At 47.4% G+C, this 11,074-nt stretch overlaps 1 protein-coding gene across 1 annotated transcript in view; it reads left to right on the top strand.

Annotated features, from left to right (window-relative positions):
- The first annotated feature begins 1,516 nt into the window (after window positions 1-1,516).
- The window catches only part of MEDAG (mesenteric estrogen-dependent adipogenesis), a 26,908-nt gene continuing 17,350 nt past the window's right edge, over window positions 1,517-11,074 (top strand). The window contains exon 1 of the mRNA XM_010835906.1: window positions 1,517-1,585. The gene's annotated coding sequence lies outside the window, so the exon portion shown is untranslated. The remainder of the gene's footprint in view (window positions 1,586-11,074) is intronic.

Raw genomic sequence — 11,074 nt, forward strand, 5'->3', positions numbered from 1 at the left:
TGGACGTGAGACTCAGTGAACACCGGGAGTTGGTGATGGACAGGGAGGCCTGGCGTGCTGTGATTCATGGGGTCGCAAAGAGTCAGACACGACTGAGCGACTGATCTGATCTGATCTGAAAGACAGATAATAAACTTAAAAATATAAGGAACATTTTGAATATATAAAGAGTGGTTACAAACCAATAAGAATACATATGTTAACATGGACATAAATAGCAAATTTCCAAGGGAAAAATGAAGTAGCCAATAAATATAAACAAAAATGTTTAACCTTCCTGTTAACAAAATAAATAAAAATTAAAACAATAAAACTCCCCAACCTTATGGGGGGGAAAAAATGGAATAGGATGAAAATATCCAGTACTTTCAAGAATTTAGGGAAAAAAGTCACCTTCATACTATGCTACTGGAAATTTAAAGTGGTAAAACCTGTTGTAGAATAATTCAGCATTATGTATCAAAATCCTTTAAAAAGGCATAGCATCTGACTCAGTTTCAAGCAATGAATTCTAGGCAATATTAGACAAGTTGCCAAAGATTTAAGTGCAAAAACTTGGCAGTACCTTTTTTTTAATAATAGTGAGAAATGAGAAACAACTTAAAATACTGACAATAATTATAATATCGTCATTATAATAGCAACCCACTCCAGTATTCTTGCCTGGAGAATCCCATGGACAGAGGAGCGTGGCGGGATACAATCCATAGTGTTGCAAAGAGTCGGAAACGACTGAAGCGACTGAGCACACACACCACACGCAGTCCTCAGTACAGCCCTGTCAAGTGGGTGCTGTAAAGAACTCTGCTTCACGAAAGAGGAAACTGAGGCGGAGAATGAGGAAACTGAGGCAGAAAGAGGGGAGCACATGCCTGAAGCCACACAGCTGGTGAGGGCAGAGCCTGATTCCAGACCAGGTTGTGGGGCCTCAGGGAGCCTGGTCCACGCATTCATTGGCGCTTGGCACATTACCTTAACTACCTGTGCAGCTACACTGGGTGAAAAAGTGTGTTTTACACACTCCCTTTACACAGGAGAAAGAAAGGCGTCACACATTGACCAGTGCTTACCTCTGGATGGGGGAAATTCCAGAGGGGAGACTTCCGTGTATTAATTTTAAAAATCAGATCAATGTCTTCTGATTTTTCCGCGTTTAGCACACATCGCTTACTGGTAATGGAATTACAAGTTTTTCAAAGCTGTGGAGTTGTCCAAAGTAATAAGGAAGTAGCCATTCTCCCCCTCCTTGGGCTGTTCTGGTAATTTACAGGTCAAAACAGGATTAAGGAAGGGCAAGTTTTCCTAACCCCCGCCTCTGCTAAACCCTTGATTGTAAAGCCTCCCAAAGACACAAAATGTCTTGTTTTTTTTTGTTGTTGTTTGTTAAATTTCACTTCTTTCTGAACATTCTGTGCTGGGCCTTTTTTTTTTTTCTTCTTCTTTGAAAAGGATTACTGCACTAGGGCCCAGCATTCCAGAGGCCTGACGTTGGGACCGGCAGCTGGGTCCCTCTTCCCACTGCTGTCAGCCCGGCATCGCCAAGATCCTTATTATTTCTGCTCCGCATTTTCTCAGAATCCCAGAGGTGAGTGGTGAGAGGAAAATTCTCATTTTTTGTTGTTGACTCAAATCATTTTGGCTCTTGAGATTGTAACAAATACCAAGGGGCCTGGAAATAGTGCAGTGTTTTCCAGTATTAAATTTTTTAAAAAGGGAAAACACACCCGGGGTTGTTTTCTCTAAATCTGTGTTGGCTTTATCAACGCGGAGGTGTGGCTGGCTGGATTCTCCGGTCTCTGGAGATGGAGATGACAGTTCTCTGGGGTGGGGCTTGTGCGCCTCTCCCCCACCCCACCCCACCACACCCCCACCCCACCTTCCCACCCCACTGCCATCCCCCACCTCCCACTCCTGCCGCCCTGTGCAAAGGGCTATGCACAGAAATAAGAAGGGGTTAAAGTGACTCCACTCTTTCACTATCTCAGGGCTGGCTCATTTAGTTACTTTCACGCAGGCAGAGTTCACAAGGGTCCGAATCAGGGTCTTAACCCAGGTCTACCCAAGTGCCAAGTCTGTGCCTTGACCATTCAGATCAGAGTCTAAGACTGGAGGTAACTATTGACTCTGTGGAGGGTGAAGGTCTACTTCTCACTCTCTCCCCCAACCCTAGAAAGCACCAGGGCCAAGGGGCTCAAGCCGTGTTTATGGGATGAATGAATGACTGGGTGAATGAATGCGTGGACCAAACTACCAAAGAAGGCGAAAGTGGCCATGAAGTCAGGTTACTTTTTTTAATTTGAGAGAAGTGTTTGGGGGGTTGAGGGTTTGGGTTTGGGGGCTAGCTTTTATTCTCTAGTGGTCTGGAGTCTTTTCCATGGCTGAGGGGTGGTGGGTAGCTCTGGAGAGATTGTGGGAGAGGTGGGGGGCAGAGAGTTGCCTCCAGGAGAGGGAGGTGCCCTGGTGAGGGAAACTCACTCCAGACCCCAGTCTGGACCCCAAGCAGAGACTGGCATGTGTTCTCTGTAAAGGGCCAGGCAGTAAATATTTTATTATGTTCTAAAAATAAATATTTCTTTTTAATTGAGGTAATGCTGGTTTACAACATTACGTAAGCTGCATATGTACAGCATTATATTCCCACGTCGGATGTAAATATTTTAGGCTTTGAATACTCAGAATTGGCTTGGTTCCAGGTCCCTGGAAGCAGGGAACAGGTCTTAGGCGTCTTTGCCTCCCAAGCACCTAACCCAGGCAAGCCTTCAATCAGCGTCTGTAGAACTGAATTGGCCCTCTGTTCTCACACTTGGTTCTCATCAACACAGTGCTCTTCTCCAGTCATCTCCCTTCCTCCAGCCTCTCTCCTGTGCTAGATGCTTCCGGCTGCCACATCCTAACCCACATTTGCCTCATTGCCCACATCACTGAGTGCCCCACCAGCAATTAAAGAGGTTTTAACCAAAGCTCCAAAGAACGTAACGGGATGAACCAACTGGCCTGGGTAGGCTTGCCTGTGAACTCTGCCGTGGAAAGGGAGTGTTTATTTGGGCAGACAGTGAGCTCAGAGATGAACACAGTCAGAGCCCAGTGAGGTCAGCACACAGTGAAGGAGGTAAAATTTTCCATTCTGGCTCAGCCATGACTAAAGTTGTCAAGAATCAGTGCAATAACTATGAGTTTGAACTGCTTTGCATGAGTAAATCTCTTTGCAAATCTGGGCTTTTATTTTCCCATATGTTCTTAGTTTAGCTCTCATAAGACTTCAACAGATACAATAGAAGAAAAAGTGATTCAAAGCATGCTCAGCAATTTTTTGTCCATTTATTGAGCAAACACTCAATAGCACGTATTCAGAGTCAGGTACCATTCTGAGAACTTTATGTATAATGACATGACGCTGCCTTTCATTCACTTATTCATTCATTCAATAAAAATAAATTGGATGTGTTCTGTGAAACCACACTGTGCTAGGAATGAAAAAGGCATTGGATACAGTTTTTTTGGGTTTTTTTCCTCTCTCTCTCTCATGGGTTTAGTGGAAGAGACAGACAAGGAAATCAGTGGCACGATGCCTGGCCTAGGGGCACGCACAGCGGGTATCATTTGTCCTGGGGATGAGGAGGAAGCACACGTAACCTGCCCTGAGGAGGTGATATTTAAGCCTGAGCTCAGCATTGATGGAAAGCCAGCCTGTGCTCTGGGGAGCAGCAAGCTCAACCCCACCAGCCTAGAGCAGGGGGCCCAGACCTGAGGCTGAGGTGGGGTCTCAGTCTGCTCGGGTTGCCCTACAAGATCCCACGGACCGGGGGAGCTGAAACAACAGACATTGGTTTTTCTCACAGTTCTTTAGTCCAAGATCAAGGTGTCACAGTTTAGTTACCTCCTGTGTTCTCTCTTGGGCTTATAGATGTTACCCTCTTGCTCTGTCCTCACACAGCCATCCTTCTGGGGGACACCATTCCCATTGGATGGGGGCCCCTCCCTAATGTAGGGGAAGCAACACAATTCATCTGAATGCCATAAGGTGGAGGCGGGATGGGGGCTGAGGCCAGCGTGGCAGTTACTCAACTAGTCCAGGGGAGAGTGATACAAAGTGAAGTGAACAACTGCAGCAGGCCTGGGGAGAAAACAGGAGATTCCTGGGATTTGCAGCAGAGCCTGCAGGCGGAGGCAGCCAGTTGGCGGGGAGGATGGGGCAGAGGGACAGTGTGGGAGGGTGTGTGGGAAGGAAGGAAGCAAGAGGGTGGGATGACTCTGAAGTCTTGAACTGAAGGATGGTGATGCTTCCTGGAATGAGGAACAGGGGAGAAAGAGCAGGTCTGGAGCGGGGAAGGAAGTTGATGAGTTAGAAGTGCCAGTAGAAACCCCCCGGGAGAGTTTAGTAAGGAGTTGGGAATGTTGGTCAGAGAATCTGAAAACGAGGCTGGTCTGGAGCTAGAGATTCGAGAATCATCAGTGAAGTTGGGGCTGAGGATCTGGAGCCAGGATTTAAACCAGGTCTCCTAGGTAAAGAGAAGGTGGCCAGGGACAGAACCCTGGGACTCTGGAAAGAAGTGGCCCGAGTAGCGGGAGGAAGACCAGCAGACGACGGGGAGCTGGCATGACCATCCGTGCTCTGCTAACAGATGCGATGACAGCATCTCATGTGACTCTTACAGAAGTCTCCTCTTATAGGCATAAAGCAAACTCTTAAAGGGCACTTATTGAAGGCCAGGCACTGTTGAGAAGACTTGGCGGTAGTTCATCAAACCCTCACAAAGTCCCACCATTTACAGAGGAGGAAACTGGAGCAGAGAGGAGCCAGATGCTCAAGATCACAGCTGGACATGGAACTGGAATCCAGGTGATAAGGCAGCAACAGCTGAGCTAGGAGTCACGTGACTGTTCTGCCTTCTCCTACCTTGCATGGATTTTAAGAATGAGGAAGTCAAGCACCAGAGAGGTGAAGATGACAGGGCCAATAAGGGTCAGCACTGAGTTTTAAACTAAAACCTAGCACTATGCACTGTCTGTGCAATTTCTTCACAAGCTAAGGGAGGGAAGAATTTCAGCAAAAGTGTTGTCTAGTGAGATTAGGACAGAAAGCATCTGTTAGATTTGGCAGCATGGAGATCACTGGGGAGTCAGGAAGGTCAGTTACAGTGGTGTGATAGGGTGGAGGTCTGGTGGTAAAGTCTTGAAGAGTGAATGGTAGGCAGGAGTTTAGATGGTCCTTTCAGGAAGTTTGACTAAAGAGGGAAAGTGAGAGATGGGAGAGCAGCTAAAAGGAGAGAGATAAAAATGCTCAAAAATTATTTGTTTGTTAAGAGGGGAAAACTTGCATGTCTTTGCATGCTGACAGGAAATCCAAGGATGGGGGTTATGCTGGTGGGGAACTGGCTTTCAGTCTGCTGAATTTGGTTAATTGGAGTCAAGCTCTCTGGGTCTGGATGACTTGAACCTCCAAACCTTAGGAACTGAGCCTGTGAGCTGGTGACGTCACCCCAAAGGGAGCATATGGGGATGGCAAGATCTTGATTGTCTTGCTTGAACTGCAAACATAGCCACAGACTCACCCATGGGTTATTGTTCTGCTATGAACAGTCTTCTAAATTTGAATGATAACATCACATCGAAACTTTTATCTTCATTTGTAATCTAAGAACTACAAATATAGATAGCTGAGGTATCAAACCCCTAGGACCAAATATTGGAAACCATGAGAATTTACGGCTGGTGAGAAGACAATTGGGTACAATTCTTTTGGAAAACAATGGTACATGTTTCAAGAGCCTTGTGTATTGTTATATCACTTATCTCAATAATTCCATTTCTGAGAGTTTGGATTAAAATTTTAATGTGCAAGGATGTTCATTGCAGCATTGTTTATAATAAGAAAAAACTGGAAATAACATAAGAGATTAAGAGCAAAGAAATGTCGAGACAAACTATAATATATCCACTTGATGAAAAAAACAGTGGCTTAAAATAATACTTACAAAAACAATTTCTGAAACATGATATATATATATATATACACACACACACATATACATATCAGTTCAGTTCAGTTCAGTTCAATCGCTCAGTCGTGTCCGATTCTTTTCGACCCCATGAATTGCAGCATGCCAGGCCTCCCTGTCCATCACCAACTCCCGGAGTTCACTCAAACTCACGTCCATCAAGTCGGTGATGCCATCCAGCCATCTCATCCTCTGTCATCCCCTTCTCCTCCTGCCCCCCAATCCCTCCCAGCATCAGAGTCTTTTCCAATGAGTCAACTCTTCGCATGAGGTGGCCAAAGTACTGGAGTTTCAGCTTTAGCATCATTCCTTCCAAAGAACACCCAGGGCTGATCTCCTTTAGAATGGACTGGTTGGATCTCCTTGCAGTCCAAGGGACTCTCAAGTCTTCTCCAACACCACATATACATATAAATGGTCTTAAACAAGAAAAGCAGAATGAAAACTCTACTGTATGAACACAACTGTGTAAACAAGCCAACAATATAAAAAAGACTGAAGATATCTTTGCTAGACTTGATTATGTTTGCCTGGTTAATACTTTTTAATGAAAAGGAAACAACACATGAAAAGATCTAACTCTCCACTAGTTAGCAATGTTTGGTATTACAATGAATGCTGTTCTTTTCTGTTCACTTTTTGATGTCTTTCTCTGGCATTCTGATAGTGCGTAAATTATCCATTAAGAAATGCAGGTGTTTGAAAATGCATGAAATGAAGCCTCTAGATAACACATCAGGAAAGTCTCTTTAAAATATTTTTATTGTGTCCCACATCATTATTCTGTGCAAAACAATATATACTCATTTGGAAAATACAAAAAATTGGAAAATCAGAGAACTATGGAAAAACAAAGAAAAATCTCATTGAATTCTTTTCAGGTAATAAGTTGTTGATATTTTACTGCAACACATTTTGATGGACTCCCTGGGCTATAACCTGCCAGGCTTCTCTGTCCATAGGATTTCCCAGGCAAGAATACTGGAGTGGGTGCTATTTCCTTCTCCAGGGGATGTTCCTGACCTAGGGATTGAACCCAGGTGTGCTGAATTGCAGGCAGATTCTTTACCACTGAGCCACTTGGGAAGCTGGGAGAGCTGCTATGTTCATCTTAACCAAATGCATACAACCCTGACACATAACACTTCGCCTCTCAACAAAGCCAAACCATTCATAGAGAGTAAAAGTTGAAGGGTGATCAGTAGTACTGAACTTGGTCCATGTGGGGCTGGATGGAGCTCTGCCCTAGACATGCTCTCATTGACCTGATAATTGGGAAAGCAACTTTTGGAGTTGTTATTGCTGTTGCTGCATCAGAGACCTGCTACAAGCAAAATAAATAACTGGGCTTCAGCAACAAGTCTGGACATGGCGGCAGAAAATGAGTTGTGCCGATCCCTACGTTTCTCTATGACTGGAGGAAAGGGCCCTCCTCTATTTATTCACCTTGGAATCGTCAGCAAACCGCTGGCCCTGGAACATAGCAGGTGCTCAACACACATTCGTGGAAGTGAGCTAAAGGCTTGGGTTCAAATTCCTACCTTCTCACTTATTGGTAGATGTTCCTAACCACTGTTCCGGCTTTGATCCCTGTCCTTGAGCTAATGGCTTTCAGATTTCAATCATTAACAATGTCTTCTCTCCAAAACTCCAGATCCCCCTGCTAACTGCTTACTGGACTTGTCTAGGTGGTTGTTCCATAAGTAGCCCCAATAAGGATGTTTCCTCCTGTACTCATCAGTTCCTGCTGCTGTTGTTCAGCTACCCAGTTGTGTCTGACTCTTTGCCACCCCATGGTCTGCAGCACGCCAGGCCTCCCTGTTTCTCACCATCTCCCGAAGTTTGCCCAAGTTCAGGTCCGTTGCATCGGTGATGCCATCCAGCCATCTCATCCTCTGATGCCCCTTTCTCCTTCTGCCCTCATTCTTTCCCAGCATCAGGACTTTCCAATGAGACAGCTGTTTGCATTAGATGACCAATATACTGGAGTTTCAGCTTCAGCATCAGTCCTTCCAAAGAGTATTCAGGGTTGATTTTCCTTAAAATTGACTGGTTTGATCTTCCTGCTGTCCAAGGGACTCTCAGGAGTCTTCTCTAGCATCATAGTTCGAAGGCATCGATTCTTCGGTGCTCCACCCTTTTTACTGTCCAGCTCTCACACCTGTACATACTGATCGGATTCCCTCCCAAATCTGCTCCTTCTCCCACAACCTCTGACCTCATTACTGTTATCACCCTCGAGGTACCCAAGTGAGAAACTAAAAGCATCTTTCTACTCCTTTGCCTCGCACTTTCGTCTTCTGTAGATTAGCTCATGAAATCCTGCTGACTCTAGTTAAAAAATGTCCCCAACTCATCCTGGCATTTCTATTCTCACAGCTGCTATGTCAGACCTTCATTAAATCTTACCTAGACTACTACATCAATCTCCTGGTCTCTTTGCCTCCAATCTTCCTGTTTCAAAACCTCTTCTGTGTGGTCATAACCGAAAGCATCTATTTAAACTCAGGCATAATTATGCCACTTCCCTCCTTCAAAGCACTCAAAGGCTCCTCAGTACCCTAAGAATCCTAATTCTTAGACAATTCAGACAACCTATTGTTATCTGGCTCCACTTTCCCTTTCTGGTCTCATCCCTTACAAAACTCACCTTCTCACCCTAAATCCTGGAGGCGAAAATGGCAACCCACTCCAGTTTTCTTGCCTGGAAATCCCCATGGACAGAGGAGCCAGGTGGGCTACAGTCCATGGGGTCACAAAAAGTCAGACACAACAACTGAATAACAAAAACAGCACCCTAAATAGGTATCAGCTTCTTTGGTCACACAATTTTCTACTCTCCCCCTAATTTCTCCTTTGCATACGGTTGGTCCAGGATCTTCTAACTTCTTATTAATGATGCTCTGATCCTGTATTCAGAGTCCAGGCCTTTGGTCACCTCCTCTGAGAACCCTTCCTGGGCCCTGCCAGGTAGAATCAACCCCTCTCTTGATCTTGCCCTCATCCTTGGTCCATACATCTAGTACAGCTCTCACCTCCATCAAGTCCTTTTTTTTTGGTGCCTGGTGGGCAGCAGTAACTACAGCAGTGTTTGGGGTGAGAATGAATGAACACCTGAGTAGGGTGTGGTGGGTCTACTCCCGGTGCCACCTCCCTGTCTGTGAACACAATCCCAGGCTCTGGGTCTCACCTAACAGCCTCAGCCTCCCCATACCTACCTCCTGCGCAGTGATCCCCAGGCTTCACCCTGTGAAAGAACGCCCTCAGGTGCTTGTTTCCCAGGCAGATGCCCCCTTCCTCCTGCAGAAGATTGATTCGGTATCAATGCCTGCTGGACAAATTAGATTTGCTCAGGAAGACACAGCCATAAGGACAGATTATAGGGACTCTTGTCTGCAGGAAGGAGTGAATGGAGCTTATTTATATTCTAAGATTCAATGAGATGTGACAGAAAGACCTTATTTCACACGATTAAACCTATGCAGGGTCCTGGTGGGGGCACATAAAGACAAGTTAAAGATATTTTCTAAGTTCTACTCAAACTTTGGGAAATGGCTGAGAGTCAGTCCTAAATTACAGTACTTAGGAAGTCTTCCAGCATCTCAGCACTAGACTGGACTCTCTTCCCATAAATTCAGGCTTATCCTCAACAGAGATTTTCATTCAGTGTCCTAGGATTGCTGGAATGCTTGCTTGTCCACCTCTCTATTAGTAAGTTGAGGCTAGTGGTAAAGAACCTGCCTGCCAATGCAGGAGACGTAAGAGATGAGGGTTCGATCCCTGGGTCCAGAAGATCCCCTGGAGAAGGAAATGGCAACCCACTCCAGTATTCTTCCCTGGAGAATCCCATGGACAGAGGAGCCTGGTGGGCTACAGTCCACAGGGTTCCAAAGAGTCGGATTCGACTGAAGGACACACACACGCTAGGAAAGCGCGGGGCTTATGTTTATTCATTCTACTTTTCTCAGAATTTAGCTTTCTTCCTGTCCGCTAGTATATGTTTTGGCAATAGTTGTACAGTTAAACTGAATGGGAAAGCCCTCCTTTCATGCCTTGCACAAAACGAGCCACACCTAACTCTCAAATATATCTCCACATTGAACAGCCGGAGATGTTCCAGGACTCGAGGGGCTCAGCCTCTGGGGAGGCAGGGGAGGAGAGGGCCTCTGGGTCCCTTCGGTTCCCCACCTCCACCCCCGCTCTGGACACACTGCTCCCCGTGGTCTGGCGTGCCAGAGAAGCAAGGAGAACAAAGCGATGGAATCCACGGGGGATTCACGAAGCCATTGTGGGAAAGTGACACGATGACCAGTGGGATTTCCACATAGAAGGGAATCCAGGCGAAGCAAAAGCTGAGCAGGGGAGATTCACGGAATAATCTAGAAGGGAAAAAACAGCAAGGATAGGAGACGGTGGTTGGCATCTGACTCCTGCTTGGGGGCGGGACATGGGAGTAGAGATCAGAGATCCGGCACTGCCCCAGGGCCCCAGGTGGGGAGCCGGGAGAGGGATGCATGCCTCGCTCCAACCCGTGCGCGGAGGTGTGGTGCCTTGGGCGAGCTGCGCGCCCTGGCTCCCACCCCGGGCCTGACCCCGCAGCCTCGGTGGACGTTTCCCTCCCTCCTGGCACTGTCCCCGTGGCAGTGTCCCCTGGCAGTGTGTGTCCCTACCCCCACCCCCTTCGCCGACAGTGTCCAGGCAGGGGCGGGCCCAGCCCCAGGCGTGGAGCGGCGGACCCCAGGGCGATGAGTAAACCCTTGGCCGCGAGCGGGCGCGGCCGGGAGGGAGCGTGCCAAGTCCTGAGATGCTGTGACGCGCCCGCCCGGAGCGTCTGGGGTCGTGCCCTAGGGCCGGGAGGGGCGCGGCGCGGGATAAAAGGGCCGCCCGGCGCCGGGGCCGTTTTCTCGGCACGGTAGCCGCAGCTCTGCGCTCCTCGCCGGCGGGAACCTGAGCGGCGTCCCGGGGTCCCTGGCGGACCGAGTCGGGGCACCAGCGCCTCCCCGGGGGCCATCAACAGCTAGAGCACGAGCCCGGCCATGGCGGGGCTGGAGAGCGCCCCCGCGGCCAGGCCGAGC

The sequence above is a fragment of the Bison bison genome, unplaced genomic scaffold, assembly GCF_000754665.1.
Source record: "Bison bison bison isolate TAMUID 2011002044 unplaced genomic scaffold, Bison_UMD1.0 scf7180017864056, whole genome shotgun sequence".
Taxonomy (NCBI): Eukaryota; Metazoa; Chordata; class Mammalia; order Artiodactyla; family Bovidae; genus Bison; species Bison bison.